Source organism: Tenebrio molitor, chromosome 1, assembly GCF_963966145.1.
Source record: "Tenebrio molitor chromosome 1, icTenMoli1.1, whole genome shotgun sequence".
Taxonomy (NCBI): Eukaryota; Metazoa; Arthropoda; class Insecta; order Coleoptera; family Tenebrionidae; genus Tenebrio; species Tenebrio molitor.
Window position 1 is genome coordinate 20,399,338 of NC_091046.1, and position 17,033 is coordinate 20,416,370.

General features: G+C 33.7%; 1 protein-coding gene across 7 annotated transcripts in view; it reads right to left on the reverse strand.

Annotated features, from left to right (window-relative positions):
- The window catches only part of Gbs-76A (Glycogen binding subunit 76A), a 61,322-nt gene extending 46,537 nt beyond the window's left edge, over positions 1-14,785 (reverse strand). For 2 of the 7 annotated variants that reach the window (XM_069062325.1, XM_069062329.1), the window contains exon 1: positions 14,500-14,774. The gene's annotated coding sequence lies outside the window, so the exon portion shown is untranslated. Of the gene's footprint in view, positions 1-13,921; positions 13,955-14,011; positions 14,130-14,463 lie in introns of all 7 variants that reach the window. The other 5 variants (XM_069062327.1, XR_011163198.1, XM_069062326.1 and 2 more) reach the window with 5 other exon arrangements.
- Positions 14,786-17,033: the final 2,248 nt, after the last annotated feature.

The following is a 17,033-nucleotide window of genomic DNA, read 5'->3' on the forward strand; positions in this document are numbered from 1 at the left end:
GCGACGGCTCCGAGTTGTCATTTCTTGACAGTTGGTATGAAAATCCAATGAAATAGACGACAATCTTTCGTTGCTAGGTGACAGTTGTTCCATTATTCACCACTGGTTAATAATGAAGAATTATTTACCTGTCACTGAGCCAACGTATAAAAACGAAACTTCTCAGTGTTCTATGACAACCGATAACGCTAGACTTTATTACTAGTAGTAAAAAAATATATTTTTTTTCCCTACCGGTTAGAAATGTAGGCTGTGGATACCTCATTTGAGGTGAGAAAATTCAACTTTCTCGCTAAGGTAAGAAAGTTAATCATGAAATGTTTATTGTAAAACTGTACCAAAATACAAATGTCAAAACTGTCAAAAGTGAAATAAGTTATTGATAAATGAAAGCCAATTCAATAAGGCAAGTTGGTAGATCAATCATATAATCTGGAAAATAAACATAAGCTAGGTAGGTAGATTACTTTACCCTGTTTATATCAAATTTTCGAACAAACGTCAAATCTTCAAATGCGATGACAAGTTAATTAAACAAATAACCCAGCCTACTATTCAATTCTCAAAATTTTCGTTTTAATCAGGAATATAACCAGCTTTTTTTGACTTTTTTCAACGAAGTTGTGCCGGTAGGGAAAAAAATAGTATTCAAACCTTGTTAAGAAAGTGCCCTTACAGACCTTAGACATGTGACAGTAGTAGATATTAAAATGAGGTTATTAACACGTCTTGCACCTAAAGCCTATTTCACATCTTATATCAAGTCTGCCCGAAATTCCGTGCTAATTTGTCAAATGTTGTCAATTAATCAACATCCCTATGTCACTTTTTTCGAATCAACTGTCAAAGTTATATACAGGGTTATTCACGAGAGACTTCCGATGAAAATTTCGTTATATGCAACCCAAAATACAAGAAACCCCTAGAACTTGATATTTTGCTTAATTCGAAATCAGTTACTAATCCAAGTAGTTTGGCGAATAAGATTAATCGTGACACTTTCTCATTATTGAGGTTATGAGCAGAAGTTAATATAAAAACTGACATGACAGGCAATAAGGGCCAGCAATCGTTGATTATTATTACTTTTTATAAATTTAGGAAGCTAGAAACCATTGGAAATTGTAGTTTCGGTTGTACCTATATGTATAACAAAATTTTCATTGGAAGTCTCTAGTGACTAACCCGGCATATTTTTTTAATTATCACGTTGTAATATAATGCTCACTGATTTCACCAAGCTTTATAAGTTTCAAAATCAAAGACCCTACTTTAACTATTTTAATTAATTTTTTTTCAAAAATGCGTAATCAACGACTTGGTGAAAATCTTTATACAGGATGATTCTGAAATAAGTTTGGAAAAGAAACCTGGTAATTGGTGATGATGAGAATAAGTCATAGACAAAAACATTTTCTTATAAAAGTTTTTTCGTTTTCGAGGTACATATGATTGAAAATTTGGTCAGCATTGCTAGTACGCTGCTGAGTTAAAGGTGATTACCTGATTATCTTGGTAGTTTAGCAGCAATAATTATCAAAGGTAAAAGGAGCCCGTTAGTCAAAAACTTCAATATTTACCTATGACATTACTCCTCTCGATCTTTTCCATAGAAACATTTACAAAGCAGTGTGCTTGCACCTAGGACTTTATTCTGGAGTTGATGTAACAATGGTTGCTAATGAAGTGAACAAATTCGGACAAATGTTCCCTATTCATAGGCGTCGAAAATACAAAGATATAGGGTAATTTCCATCCTTTTCATTTCACCTGCAAAAGTCATTTACGCAGAATTATTTTGTGTCAAAAATACTTTTTTTTCCAAACTTATTTCAGAATCACCCTGCATAGGACAAATTAGAAATGGAAACCTTTCGAAGAGAAAACACCCTCCGTTAATCGTACGGCATCGTAGATGACGTCTTAATATTGAAGAAAATATTGAATGGCAAATAGAGCACTGGGTGATGCCGTTAAATCAAAATTGTATGGCGCCACGGGTAGCTTTTCGAGGAGATTCCATTATGGTATGGGATGGCACCCTTTTTCGAGGGCGCACAGAATTAATTATTTATCGGAATCGGTCAGTTACTGCAAAAAAGTATCACGACGACATAATTTTGATGATTGTAAGTAGACTACGTCCACTGATAGAATGCAGTTTTTTAAATATCCTTAGATAACAACATCCCCAAACCATAACATTAAAATGTTAACAAAGTTTCATAGATTGTGTTGGTAATATCTTGAAACATACGCGCCACTGATTCTCATTGGTTGTTATAAAACCCATGCGAAAAATAAATTATATGACATTTCAAATTTGAAATTGTCAGTGCTGTCAAGTGGTTTAAACATTTAGATTTGCGATTTTTCATCTTTAGAGCTTTGTTCTGCGTTTCTCTGGTTTTACAAGTTATTAGTTTTGATCGTGTTACTGTTTTGATCTGTTCCATTGCGATCTTTTGTTGATTTTTTTGAATTTGTGAAGTGAGTGCGTTCCTCAAGAATCTAGCATAATGAACACTTTAAGTGACATTACAAACATCGAAAATAATACAGAGGTAATTTTTGTTCATGCATTAAATATTAAAGAATATCTTGTTTGTGTTTAGCGACTTCCGAAAAAAGCTGGATATTTTAATTTCAGCAGCCAGCTTTTTTCGGAAATTCGAAAATGTATTGTGGATTGCATTTTTAATTTCGTCGAGCACATTATCACTCGTGAAATATCCTGTATTAATAAAACCTAATATATTGCTCCTACTATACTGAAGTTTTCTTTCGTCTTTCGTAAGTGCAAACGTGCATAATAATAATAAAACATCACGTGTAAACCTGTTGTTTCCATTTTTTAAATTTCGCGCCGGATCTATTTGTTGTAGCGTAGAGTGAACACTTTTGGTAACATTTATGTCAAGCAATCTATGAGTGGACAGAGTTTAGTAAATTTTTGAGAAAATTTAGAACACCGTGTCATAAAGTCCATTCATTTTGTATTGAACTTTTCAAGGTCAAATAATTTTATTTTTTGGCTCTGTAATTATGTTTTGTAAATAATGACATGCAGGTAAACACCGTAAACGTTGAATTGAGCATTGCTAAATCACATTATGTTGGTTAGATGCATGTCACTATTTACAAAACATAATTACAGAGCCAAAATTTAAATTATTTGACCTTGAAAAGTTCAATACAAAATGAATGGACTTTACACAAAATAACTAAATAAATTTAGTAGTAAATTTTTGCAGAAATTTACCACTGCGTGTTCTAAATCCAAATAAAAATAAGCGAAAATTTGCGCAGAAGCCACAAATTGAAACAGTTGAGCCAGAACGCATGCGCTGCCTTTGAAAGTTTGGATTCGTTCGATTCTATTGGGTCTTTCGCATTGTATAGTGATAACGATTAGCCGATGCCTGTACCAATTTGTAGCTTCTGCGTAGATTTTCTGACATTTTTACTCAAAATTTTAGAACACGTTGCAAACAGACTACTTCCCAGTTTCTGATAAATTTACTACTAAATTTTCTCAAACATTTACTGGTAAATTTTCTGTGAAATTTAGTACCGTGTCACACTAGCGTTACTGAAGAATCTACTTTCTCTGTAACATATGTTTTGCAAGCAGATTTTTTTGTAATATCTAGTTGTTAAAGGTTCCTTTTCAGACTGTTTGTTACCACGCAAACAACCTCTAAAGGTGCAAATCCACGATGAGATATTTTCATGCAATTTTGGTCTCATGATACAAAAATTTCACGGAACAACTAAATTTCATTGTGGAAACACTCGTGAGAGACATGAAACAAAGAAACATAGCACGAGATATTGTCTCCTGCAAGTTGTTCGTGAAATGTCATGAGACCAAAATTGCATGAAAATATCTCATCGTGGATTTGCACCTTTAGAGCCGTTTGACACGAGATTTATTTCAATACTGAATTCAGCACAATTGTTGCGCGCGCTGATTCACTCAGCTTGGATGCAAGAAAATAGAACAAGTTCTAATTTCTTGGATGTATGTATTGTATTCTCAATTTGGCTGTAGGTCGTAAAATTTTATTGCATATTATGAGCGATTAACGGGCACAACGGTTGGGTTTGAAAAGGTTGGGAAGCGGCGCGTGCCGTTTGCCGTACAATGCAAATACAGCGTGTTATTGAAATGCGTTAAGAAAATTTAAACGGTTATAGAACTCATCAAAAGAAATTACTTTTCTATTTACCATTTTTTCGAAAACTCAAATTTATGCTCGAATTTATTTTCACCGTATTCCGTGTCATCGAGTCGTTTATGGATGGGACGTTGAAAGAACAACGGCTTCGTACGAAAAACGTTAACGCAAAAAAAGTAAATACGGGCAAAAACCCAAGCGGATAGGTCTTGCAAAATCTTACTGACACAATTTAGTCACGTACTTCACCTACATGCGGCCTTGTTTACAATTTATTAGAAAGTGAATTTCCCGTAATTATCGTTAAAAATATTGAAGTACACTAATCCGGAGTTAACAGACATGGTGCTCATCTACGGGAAAGCTTTATCAAATGCTGATGCAACCAGGCGTTTGTATGTAGGTACATGAAGAGATTTCCCGGTCGCTAAGTTCCCTGTCCACGTAACTTTGTGAATGCTGTCCAGCATTTAAGGGATTATGGGACTTTTAGTCCTGCCCTGTCCTGTTGACGAAGAACCGAATGTTAGTTGCCGACGACTTGCATTACGAATTGACGTTTCCAGTTTTACAATTTGAAGAACGCTGCACGAACAGGGATTACATCCGTATCATCTTCAACGCGTCCAACACTTAAAATCAGAAGATCCACCACGTCGAATTGCATTTTGACAATGGCTTCTTCAGTAGGTCGTAATTGACCAGTTTTATCGCCAGCTTGTTCACCGGACTTAAACACTTGTGACTTTTTTATGGGCCATTTAAAACAAATTGTGTATGAGACTCCAGTTGACACCGAGGCAATGCGATAAAATTCTGCCATGTTGATGAGAACTCATAGGGATGGGACATCGAACACAAACATCGATGTTCAATATCGGTATTGACATCGGTAGCGACCATCGATGGGCAGGAAACATCGAACAAAAAACATCGATATTTTGAAACATCGATGGTATTAAAAATTGGGGCGAAAATAGTCATTTAAACATATTAAATTAATAAGTTGATAAAAAACATGTTTATTCACTGTTTAAAGTAGAAAACTAAAATATCAAAAAATTAAAATTAGGTAGGTATCCAACTAGAATTACGAAAATTATAGATTCCAAAAACTTTTATCATTAGATTGCAAAAATAATAACATTGACAACAAGAAGTCTTTCACTTCTGTTCTGTTCACTTTCAACTCAGACTCAGAATCAGAGAGACTCAGAGTCAGAATGAAACGCAAAAGCAAATGCGACGGCAGCGCCGCAGCGGAAAGTGGAAACTGATCAACGATCAACCGATCCGGATCTGCGAAGTCAGGGCCAAATATACACGTGCACTTCCCAGAAGGGCCGTTCACGTCATCTCTTGGAAACTGTATTCCTGTTTGTTTTTTTTTTGTCGATGTTCGATGTTTTATTACGAACATCGATAAAATATTGACGTTTGAAAAAGAATACCATCGATGTCAAAATATGGAAGATTGAAATCAAAACATCGATGTTCGGCAAACATCGATGTATATCGCGCATCCCTAGAACTCAAGCTTCTGTGGCTCGAAGGGCACATAAGAGCGTGCATCGATAACGGAGGGCGTCATTTCGAATATTTAATTTAACGGTTAGTGGCCTTGATCAAGTGCGGTGTGTAATTTCAATGTTACTCTAACTTACTACGAATAAAGAATTGGTTTTTGCTTGACTATCTAAGTTTTTATCTTCTATCGCTTTCGACATTGGCGGGTACTAGAATTTACGATCAAACCAAATTGAAAATACCTACAGTAAACCTGCGCATTAGCGACATGGTTGAGGCGTAGCCAACGTTAAATGAACTAGCCGTGCTCAAGCAAATTTGGCAACAATGCCCGCAGACCTAGGACCGAGTCAGTTTGTGCAGATTTGCATGTGTGTAGACAGTGATCTTAACGTTTTAACTTCAGAAAACTGTGTTTATTTCCAAAATTTTAAACTACCAAGTTGTTTAAAAGTTGAAGGGAATTTAGTATAGAGTTTGTGAAATAAATTGTGGTCTTTTCTTCTGGAATTAAAGCCGTCAACTTGGTGGAAGTTAAAACAAGACAAGCCTAACCTAACTTTTGTGTGTTAAACGAAATATCGTTGGTTCTAACTTCTAACAGGTATTTAAAATTTAAATATTATTCAAACATGCCTAGTAGGTGTTGTGTAACAGGCTGTAAAAGTAATTACGACTCCTCTTTAAGAAATGCACAAATGAACAATCGCGCTGTAAGTGTTTTCAAATTTCCCAAAGATGTAGACACAAACAAGCATGGTTAAAAGCAATCCCTCGAAAAAATTTCAGCTTCAAGTATGGTCTGTCAAATACATTTTAGTTCTGATAATATCATTTTATATGATAAACATTTCCAAACTGATGGAAGCTGTAAACAATTGCTTTTAAAAAGCCCCAGACTAAAAGATGCGGCTGTTCCTAGCGTGTTTCCAAATTTAGCGTCTTATCTATCAAAGCCAACAATTAAAGAGAGAACTGATCCAGAGTTTAGGCGTGAAACGATTTCTAAAAGGCAAAACGATGAAGTAGAGAATTTTATGAAAGCGGATATAATAAATAATTTTAATGATTTAATAACAACATTTTCAATCTTAATTTGATTGGCTAGGAACATAAAATTGTTGAATTTGGTATATATTTTTTTACATTGAATTTTAATGATTCTTTAAATGGAGACAACAATTTATATTAATGAATGTCTTCAAGTAAAAGTTTTTATAAAAGGAGAAGAATTAACTCCACAAGTTATTTAGTTACTTGTTACGAAGAATTTTTCTTATTGTGGATTAGGCCTTCTGGGGAAATCACAGTAAAAAAACGCATCTTGCAATCTACCTCTACGGTGATGAAGAAAAGTGTGTAGCACAGCACCTTTGTTATAAATATCTATTCTGTCCGTAAAAAAAAGTTTGCTCCCCCTTCTGATTTTGTTACGAGCCGCTACTGCTGGACAGTGTAAAATTAGATAAGATATCATCAATTCTTCACTCCATGAGGGTAAGATGGGAACTGTAATAAATAATCATCTAATAAACAATGTCAATTTATTAAGAACGTGCAAAAACGCGCCTTTATGTTTGTTAGGCGTTCGTTCGTTAGATGTTCGGCAGTTCACCCGGTCCGCCAGTCTGAACAATTGCGACGTTGCCTTTTTCTCAGCACGGCTAGTTATTTAAAGGCTGTATGACACGATGCTAAATTTTGTAGAAAATTTGTTAGAAAATGAGAGAGGACCAATGAACGATCAGGATCTGACAAAGACAGACTATGATCCTGATAGTTCATTGGTCCTGATCGAGGGTCTCTCTCATTTTCTAACAAATTTTCTACAAAATTTAGCATCGTGTCAAACAGGCTTAACGTTGGCTACGGTTGAGGGTAGCACCACCGTGCGACCGTGCCTGTTTTACAAAAAGTTCGATTCGTTTCAGTCAATCAATTCATTTGATTCATTTTTTTAATGATTCAAACGAATTATTGTCCATATGCAAAAAATGTTAATAGGCAGATGGGTCTTCGATTAATAATTCTTCGTTTACCATGCTTAATAATAATCCTTTGCCTTCTAATCGTCGGTTTAGCCAATTCCGCATCCAAATTTTTTTCGGATGATTAATATGAAAGTCGTCTGCGCTGATTCATATTTGTATTATATCGGTGTTCTTTTAAATTTCACTTCAAAGTAGGCGTTGAAGAGTCGATTGTGAAGGCACCACTCCTGTAAAAACGTAAGATTTAAACAGCTGATCCGTGATCCATAATCCGTATAGTGCTTCAACGCCTACTTTGAGATGAAATTTAAAAAAATACCCTACTCGTATATTTCACTTTACATGGTGCTGCAAAGTTATGTAATATTGACACTGGACAGATTGTTTACATTGAAAGCGCATGCGCATGTACTTATTTTACGAACTTACGTGTCATACAGCAAACTCGGATTTAGTACTAAATTTTAAACTGAATCAGAGCGCGCAACAATTGTAGGTACTGAATTCAGTACTGAAATAAGTCTCGTGTCAAACGGCTCTTAGAGCGGCTGTTACGATTAAATCATTACAGCAACTTCGAAAGTAAATTTTAAAAAACAGCTGTTGCAATGTAAATATTTAATATTATTTAATACTTACCTACCTATATTAATTACAATACCTATTGGTAGTGTCATAATAATAATAATCAGTATTTTACTAACATTATTTTTGTGAAAACATATTTTCCTACTTAAAAAAACAGTGGAATAGTGATTTAGAGCTACTGTGCAACTCTGAATTTCTCTCAATTTTGAGTTCAAACTGTTGCAATCTTTAACCCAAAGGTTAAATATGATTTTGATTATACGAATTTTGCACATATGTTTACGAAACATATTTCAGATAAATCAAGATGTTTACATATGTTTTTCTAGATCTGTTGAGACCTAACGGTGATTGCTAATATTGTTGTTTATATTTAGGGAATTAACTAATAATAAACTATAACGAATTCCGAGTATAGTTAATAAACTTCTTTTTGACAAATGAGGTCCTTTTGACAATAAAATGAAACAAAATTATGCATAAAACAGAATCAAAATTTTACTTAAGACGATAAGAGTTGTTTGATACTGTTATTTATTTTATAATAACTAAGGAACTGTATTATAAAATTCATTGGAGTCTTAAACTGTTGCACCTATGTAGGAATACATGATACACTTTACTGTTCTAAAAAAATAAAAATTAAGGTTTTTTAAAAAAAAAGCCAGTAATAGTTATTTACATAATTAGTGGGATAAAAGCAATATTACAGGAGTGTGAAGATTGCAGATGACGAGGGCGTTAGCCCGAGTTCATCTGTAACACACGAGTTTCCTGTAATATGCTTTAGCCCACGTGTTATGTACAACATTTTATCTACGGCTGCGAATTATTAATTAAAAAAATCAATTTTTGGCAAAAACCTCAAATTTGACATTTACAAAAATATATTTTGATAATTGTTAAATGTCAGTTTCAATCGTTTTAATTCAAAATCAAAGCAACAAGATTGAAACAATTTGCTCAATACCAGGACAACCAGCTAATTCTGTTTGTAAACAACGCGTTGTTTTAAATTTTTCATAATTGAGAACCGGGTCGTTTACGTCTTATCGCGGCTCTCGGAAGTGAAGTGACTTCGAAAAATGTACATTGGGGTTACCCCGACGTCAAGTGAGAAAAGTACCAGAACCTGGAATGGAAACGTGTGTGATCCTGTTTCGAGGACGACCTGGAGTGCAAGAGACGAGCGTCTCTGGAGGTGTCACTGCAGTTTGCGTCATTTTTCCAGTATGACGTGTATTACAAAGTGGTCTCTTGTGCGAGTAACCCAAAAGAGAGTAGTAGATGATATCATTAAAAGTGGAAGTGAGCCCAGAGATTGAAGACCGAAACGAAGTCGATGCCGGCTACTGGACGAACAAAATGCAACGACTGTGTTATGTATTTACAATAAGTACCTAGCTTTGCTTTTGTATTGTTGTATTTCAATAAATTTCGTCTGTTTGCTTCTAAATAAAAATGCGTTACGTAATGAAACCAGTGCGGTAATGAACTACATTACGCAACTCAAATGACTGTAAATGAGTGTGGTAATAACGACTTATCCAAGCAGCCGTAGATAAAAGTTATTTATGTGACGCGCTTAGTAAATTAATCTTTACGGACGCGCTGGCTTTTATGGAACGAGTGGCGTAAGGAACGTAAGCCCAGTAAACATTAATTGCTAAGCGAGTTGCATACAAATCTTTATTTCCACCTTCAGCCTTTAAATTTTGTTTTTTAATTGTTATTTATGTTTATAAAAATTTTATAATGAAATTATACCTATGTCGTCGTGGTATTGAGATAAACAACAAAAATACTGTCAAAAGTTTTGTGAAAATTGTTGCAAAAAGAAAGAAAAGAACGAATGGCTTTAATGCCTGATGAAGACTTTGAAGGCGATTTTCTTGAAGTGCAAGAAAATAACCACGGAATTACCAACGCTGCAAGTGCGGTTCTCTACTGATTCGATCGCAAGAGCGGTATGAAAATGACTTTCGAAAACGGATCAAAATGCATTATCAACGTATGTAATTGCAACAATTGATAGTTAAATTTGTTTGTGTTTATAATACTTTTTCAAAAATCATTTAAGTAATTAGTTTTGATTAATTATTTTTTGATGAGCATCGTAAAATAGTACAGGTCTCTTCTACGAGCTTGTAAAATATTACAGGGCTCTACCCGTAACTACTCATTTACTTAGTTACCACAAATGCCTGTAAACTGTCATTTACTTAGAAGGTGGAAATAAAATTTTACACCTCTGCTCATATGTTTCCAAAGCAATACGTGTAAAACTCATACGATTTTTTTTTCAAATATTGGAATTTTTAATAGTTTGTATAACTATTTACAAGTATGGAACAAATAAAATATTCAACAATACACGTAAGGTAACGGGTTTTACTGGCTTCAGAAGGTGACTGGCTCGCCTTCGGCTCTCCAGTCATATCCTTCTGTCGCCAGTAAAAACCCTTTTACTACCATGCTAGTAATGTTAAATACTATATGTTTTGATCTTATTCAGCTGCAAACGTTGATAAGGTAAGTTTAAATAAATAATTACTGTGTAGTGGACATTTAATTAAAGTTTTTTATTATTATAATGGATGTGGTTCAATTGTTCAATTTTCGTTTTCAATTTAAAAATTACTTTTTCGTCTTCCTTCTCTATTTTGCAGTGACAAATAGCATATAAAACGTCACTTTAAACACGGCTTGAATTTTTTGGCCACATATTAAGCTGATAATTTGACGCTTCGTAGAAAAAGTATACTATGCAACTCGTTTATAAACTTTTAAGTCACGCCTTTTATTAAACACTTGTTACGCTCGTGCCTAAAAAGGCATTTATAATCCTTATTGCATAATATGCGATTAAAGTTTTAATTTTAATTCTTTCCATCTTTAATTAATCAAACTTAAAAAAAATAAGTTCGAAATTTTGACTATTATTGTTTAAATTTGCTAGACATATTTTAGTTGAACTATCGGATGTCCCAAAAGTAGCGCATTTCCTTGAAGGTACGTCATTAAGGAATATGGGAGAGGGCTGGAAAAATATATTTTTTTTTAATCGTGGCCCTCTATTTAGGCCATATATGCAATTTGAAAATATCAAAAAGACAACGGTGTAACTTGAGAATTACCTCTATATTGAGTGCCTCAAAATGCACGAAACAACTCAATTGGGCAAAGTTAACTCATGTTAGAAAATAATGAGAAAAATAATAAAAAAAATCTATACCTCTTAGATTTGAAGATATGGAGGCGCAAAAGGTGCAGCTTTGATATCATTTATTTTAAATATTAAAAAAGATTTTGACTATTTGTCTTTTAGTAGCCAGTGGCATAATAATTCTGAACGATTGTGATCTGATCAGGTTAGCTATTATTTTCTTCATTATTTCCAGCATTTTCAAGTAGTAATTTTATGTCCGTTTTACCTCTAATAGAATACATAGAATGTTTTTAAATGTTGCCACATTTAATTTAACGAATAGGTTCATATCTTCTACAAAAAGGAACATTGATTTTTTTAACGGTTTTACCTGATATTTTAATGACTACTTAACAACGTACTGCTAATCTATTCCGCGAATTTTGGGGCACCCAGTAGAGAAATACCTAATACTGTATTATTGAATACGTAGGCAACCATTTTGATGAGCTTCAGTAATATTTTATATTTTTTAGTAACACGATATTGTTTCATAACTGCCTTGGCATATTTCAATTTTTTTCGCCCTCCACATTGTTTACAACAAGCTCATGAGAACCAAACTATAGCAACCATATACATATTCACGCAATCTTCCCTGCAAAATATATTTAAAAATGTTTTAACTTTTAAGTACAGACACTAAAAAATAAAATATTGTATGCACCACGGGAGATATTCATGTTTTTTCCCTCGGTTGACTTATAAACCTCACGCCAAAGGCCCTCGGTTTATAATACGTCACCCTGAGGGAAAAATCATGTCCATATCTCCCTTAATGCATAAATATCTATTTTTTTGTAATCATGGGGTAACAATCCGTCGTTGTAACTTTAATTAGGTGTAGGTACTGGCTATTTTGCCGTCTAATCCCAATTGTTGACGTGAAGATTTTATTTATTTTTTGAAGTGAAACTTTTTATGGGAGGGCTTTGAAATTCTGATCGACAACCTTTTTGTGTGATGAAAAGTGGTGGGGGTAAACACTGTCGGGTCGAGTGGGAGCAGTGTCTCGCACAACGGTTGCGCCAATATTTCCATCTCACTTAATTTGGAGTCTATGTAAGTTAATCTGTTTCGATACGATACAAACAACCCTGTATATACTTCTGTCTCTGTCACACTCACGGCATTTATCGATAATGTCCTCTCTTTTAATTTGGAGGCTTAAAAATGAAGAATGAGTTACGCATTTCGATATTGTTTAGTGTTATCGTTGTTTATAATTTATTTTCTTCATTAAAATATACGATTTTGTTGTGAATATGCTATTTAAAAGTGATTGATGAATAATGACAATGTTTGCCTGTAATACAAAAGTTTCACTTCTATCGTGCCTCTTTACGACACACTCTGTTTTTTTTAATCTCAAACTCTTCAAAGCGATGAGTTGTACTATTGCGAGCATGGAATTTCGGGCAGCAATTTATAAAACCCAATGTCATAAATGTCATAATAATTAATTCAGAAGGAACTTCAAAATAAACTGTCACAATTATGCACAATTATGTATTTTACATTTTAGTTATTGATATCCAAAGTTTAATAAAAAAGACGGTTTAGTTTTCAGAAAATCACATCTAAGCACTTGCAGCTTTTCAGAATTGACGAATGCAATTTGCAAAATGATATGAGGCAATATTAGATATTAAAATGGGGTTATTAATACGTCTAGCACCTAAAGCCTATTTCACATTTTATATCAGTCAAATTTCAAGTCTGCCCGAAATTTCGTGCTCCGAATAGTACATCCAATATTAATGTTTTGGTATGAACTAAGCTCCTTTACTTCTAAATTTTTACCTTGATTGTGGAGTCTTTAGAGTCCCATTTCTTCAAAAATAAAAGATATAGATTTTTTTTTAAATATTTTTCAGCACTCCACGACACTTCTAGATGGCACGGTATTTTTGGGACACTGTACTAATATCAGACAATTTTGAATTGTGTACAGTTGGCTTCAAAAAAAACGGGAAATGAAATTTGACCTAATGTGAACTGAAAATTTAATTTGTCAATTTGTGTCCGTTTGACAGTAGTATTTCTGACACATAAGTGCAGTTTTTTAACTTAAATTCTAAAAGGCCGTTATAAAAATTTAATAAAATCTGACAGAACTTTTTCTGACAGTTCCCGTTGTTTTTGAAGCCAACCGTACGTATTTGAATATTAAAAAAAAAGTAAATAGTAATCCTTCATACTTTATTTTTTTAAAAGTTGCGTTGTAATAATTATTTGAATAATAAAAAATGCCAACTTGGTTAATCATTTTTTAACTAATTTTATTTATAATGGAAACTTCATCATTCGAACCTCTTACCGGTTCATGAATTTTGTCCAAAATGTAATAAAAAAATTATCTTCTCTTAATAAATTAAACTTTCTATAGGTAGATATGTCTACAAAAAAATTTGTTTGTCACTTACTAACTATAAACTGGAAAACTTTTGATGTTAATTCTGTAAATAAATAAGCACAATAGATTCCGTTTTTACTGTTTTAATTATTGTATTTACCTTTCTTGAAAATATTCTGATGGGTATGTTATATTTGTTTCTATCTGAGATGAACTGTAAATTTTTTTGGACACCTGTAGGTACTTATCTGACTTTGGTAAAACTTTGTCCGTATCGTCTGTAAGTGCAATAATTATAATGTTACCACTGATTTAGAACGTGCGATGAAGAACGTCTGATTGAAAAAAAATCAGCAAACAAATATGTGCAAATATTGTTTATTTAATATGAATATTATCATTGAATCACAAAACAACATAGGAGAGTTTTAAATTCTTGTTCTTACACGGTTCATTCAAATAAAGCATGGTACATTTGTGTTTGCACTAGATTAAATTAAATAATAAAAATATATTTATTTTAGATTTTATCTTTTAAATTCTTGGATCACGTAATTGACCTAGGACAACGAAGTGGACAACAGACCAAGTCATAGGTCATGCAAAACTTACATATCAAAATCACAGATACCACAAACTGTAACCAACCTGCTCGGTCTTTGCTCAAGACGTTAAGAAAATTTTGCGTCGTGACGCTGACGTTAGCCCAAGGTGCAGTGTATCCACTTTGATCGGACACTATCACAACACTCAAACGGCAAGGACGGAGCAAGGTCGTAGGAACGATAGAGGCGCCGGTCTCGCCTGCCGGCGTACAAAGCCCCACTACTTTAACAACATCCCCACGCGTCTTTAATATGATCTATTTTAAAATAGCCCAAGAGTTGTGTTGCGGTGTGGTCAGTGCAAATGTGATGCGATAAATAGATCACCAAACGGTAACACGGCATTTTGCCCCGAACATCAAGGTTAGAAAAGCTACGCCGACGTCGTGGGGCAGTGGCGTCCTCACAATAGTTCTCATCCTTTGAGTGAGCAGTTGAACAGATTTAAAGTAATTGTTCCTCATTAATAATTGTCGATACACGATATACGTGAATAGGTAGGAACAGAATTTGAGTGTAGGGAAATAGGAAAAAACGTCTTGATTTTTTTGCTTTCTAAATTAGACAAGTAGAATAGAAACTAAACTTAATGAAAATTAATTTTAACTATTTGTTTAAAAAGGTATAAAATTTAAATTTTATTCTTTTCAATATTCCAAGTTTATTTGTAAATATTTAGTCGTCCAAATGTTACTATTGTCGCACGGGTGACCTTTTAACTGAAGCAACTTTAAAGTTGCAGCCTGTTCCATTTTTAGACAACTAACCTGTTGCCCACTTCAATTTAACACAAATTTTAACTTATCCGCGAATACTGGTAATTACTTAGTTAATTTATATTATGTTTTCCTATTGTTTTATGTCAGTTTTTTTAAATTATTAAATGTTTAAGTGAGATAATAAACTGAATGGGCAGTGAATTAGGTATGTGTTAAATAGAAAATCAATATGCTGTATACTGCACTAAATTCAATGAATCGAATTATGTCAGAAATTAATTAGTTAGGGTCAAGAACCGTACACAATAAGGATTGCCAGATCGCCCGAATCTATCCGCCAGTACCGCTCGGGCTGTGACGTCACTGTGATACCTCAACCATTCCGATATATAAGTTCGTGAATCCGCAGCGCAGAATCAGGCCGTCATATTGTTTATTACATTATCATTGGCTATTTTTAAATTAAATTTAAATACTCTAGACCAATTTACAGAAGCGAAATTAAGTTAATCGTAATCAAATGTGAAATTAATTGAAGACGTGATCAGATCTAACCAATCGAAGTTTCGGATTCATGGGTTTTTTGCGCATTAATTTAATTCGAATTAAATATTTAATTCTTTTTCTATAAACTGGCCATAAGTAATCTATTCATAGAAATAAGATAACATGCTTAAAATTAAAGCAACTGTAATTTTTTCAGTAATTTGATACAATATTACTAGTATGTAAGTACCTACATACTTATTAATTCTGTGGGTTTAAATCACTTAGTTATTTTGCTTAGCTTTCGTCTCTTTGTTCTAGATAAGTCTGTTTCCGTACTTTTTCTTTTCATCGTTTTAGCATGTTTAGCTTTCAAATTATTAAAGTTCACCCGAATTATTGTCCTTAGTTTGCTAAAATCTTGTACCATATTAAACGGAATATTATTTTCTTTTTTGAAGATTTTTACAGCCAGATGTCTTACAATTCCGGGTCCTTTGCGAAATGATTCGCCGTGATGAGTCTGAAAATAGTAGTTCCATTTTTTAATTTTTTTCAGCCAATGATCAGGTGGTTTTATTAGTCCTCCGTATGAAAGTTGTTGCACCCATGAAGGTGCTTTGTCCGCTTTTAATTTGTGGGTGAACTGTCCTAAATTAGGTATTTTATCTTTATATTTCTTGGCCATATAACCCGCAATGTACTCTAAGGCATCGTCTGTGATTTCTTGAGACGTTGGACTGAAATCAGGAGTTGTCATTGACTCATTTGAGGAATTTGAAGAGGAGAACGATGAAAAACTTTTCAATTCAGTAGATTCGCTGGCTTCTTCAAAAATTACATTAATTTTCGCCGTTTCCAAAACTTTTGGAACTATACAGGGTGGTCCCGATATAACCTGCCAAAAAAATTCTGGGTCATTAGAAGGATCTAACAAGTCCAAAAAAACCCTTTTCCTTAGGTCCAAAATCAAGGGGATAAATTAACCCCTATTCACACCCATTCGACGCTGCTGACCACAAAAATACGTATCTATTCAGGAATTAATTGTTGGTGTTTGTAAGGATGACTGTATCTAAGCAACATAGGTACCTGAATCGTTTATGACAAATCTCAAATCTGACAAACTAAATCAAATTAATGACATTTATTGAAAACGCTGTACACTGTGTGCGTTAATTCACCAGCTTATTTAGGTACAAAAGCTGATTTTGCAGACTGAGATGAATGAGTAATAAATAAAGTGATGTTCCTCAATGTGTAAATAAATGTAGAGGTAGTGTGTGCAAAATTGTGGAAGAACTGTGTAAAAAGAGTATCGTCTTAATTGTGGTTAAATAGCCAAAATAATGTATGTATTGAATAAATTTAT